At 66.0% G+C, this 1,174-nt stretch overlaps 2 protein-coding genes across 4 annotated transcripts in view; one reads left to right on the forward strand and one right to left on the reverse strand.

The window, feature by feature from the left end:
* ARID4B (AT-rich interaction domain 4B) overlaps window positions 1–542 on the reverse strand; it is a 118,338-nt gene extending 117,796 nt beyond the window's left edge. The window contains 1 exon segment of the mRNA XM_025039062.1: window positions 115–542. The gene's annotated coding sequence lies outside the window, so the exon portion shown is untranslated.
* Window positions 543–759: 217 nt separating this feature from the next.
* Window positions 760–1,174, forward strand: part of GGPS1 (geranylgeranyl diphosphate synthase 1) — a 9,963-nt gene continuing 9,548 nt past the window's right edge. The window contains exon 1 of one of the 3 annotated variants that reach the window (XM_015596266.2): window positions 760–1,090. The gene's annotated coding sequence lies outside the window, so the exon portion shown is untranslated. The remainder of the gene's footprint in view (window positions 1,091–1,174) is intronic. The other 2 variants (XM_006920729.3, XM_006920730.3) reach the window with 2 other exon arrangements.

Here is a 1,174-nt window from a genome sequence, read left to right on the forward strand (position 1 = left end):
CCCGAATTCGGACGCCGGGCGAGCGCACCACGGCGGTCCTCCCCGCTCGTCGCCCGGGCCCGGACTCCCTCAAGGACCCCCGACGAGCCCGCGAAAGCCTCCGAAATGCCCTACCTTCCTGGGAGGCGAGCGCAGACGCCGGCGCGTCCGGAGTCCCCTCCCCGGCTCCCCCCCAAAACCAGCAGGCCCGGGGGAGAGATAGGGGAGAAGAGCGGCGGGTCCAGCGGCGGCCGAGGCTGAAGCTCCGGCTCCTCCTCCTCCCGCGGCGGCGACTGGTACCTTTGTTTGGCGGCCGCTCGGGCTCCCTCGCTGGGGGGAGGGGGGACGACGAAAAATCCTCCCGGACCGGAGTCCGGGCCCCCGTCGCGCTGCCCTCCAGAGGACGGCGGCCACAGACCCTCTGCGGCTCCCTCCGGGCAAAGATCCAGGCGGTGGCCGTGGCGGCGGCAGGCTAAGCTCGAGAGTCTCCTCCGCTCCAGCACCCGAGCTCCTCACTCCGGACTCGACTGACGGGCAAACATCGCTCCCCCCCACCCCGAGTCCCCCACCTTCTCTCCGCTCTCCCCTCCCCTAGGCTGTTTCCCCTCCCCTACCTCTTTCCCGGATGGCCTCTTAGACGACCTCGGATTGGCTGGGGTTTTTTAGAGCCCGCCTACACCCTGTTCTTATTGGCCCCCAGCATACAAACAACGACGCCATTTTCCCACCAGTTCTATGGAAACAGAAAGTTACGCCTCAAAGCTTTTCGGGAAATGTAGTCCAGGCTGCGGGACCAGCGCGCGAGCCCTTGCAGGCGAGAACTGCAAGACCCTCAATGCCCCGCGGCTGCGTGAGACGGAAGGGGGAGTGAGCGGGGCGACAAAGCAGAGGGGAGGTGGCAACGACGCCTGCGCAGTGTGACCAGGATGGCGCATTTTCGTGCGTCGAGTAATGCAGTGTCGCTGGCGGCTGAGGAGCGCGGAGAGTTCTGGGATGAAGTAGGGGGAGGGATTCGTGTAGGCAGCGAGAGGGAACTATAAAGAGGGAAGTTGATGCTGGTACTACGACTCGCGGACCGGCGGCGCGAAAGCTGTGATCTCATCGTTAAACCGTGAGCGGCTGTGGTGGCGGCTGGGGAAACCCGGATGGGGAGGAGGGCGGGACCCGGAGGAAAGAAAGAAGGTGGGCGAGGACC

The sequence above is a fragment of the Pteropus alecto genome, unplaced genomic scaffold, assembly GCF_000325575.1.
Source record: "Pteropus alecto unplaced genomic scaffold, ASM32557v1 scaffold189, whole genome shotgun sequence".
Classification (NCBI taxonomy): Eukaryota; Metazoa; Chordata; class Mammalia; order Chiroptera; family Pteropodidae; genus Pteropus; species Pteropus alecto.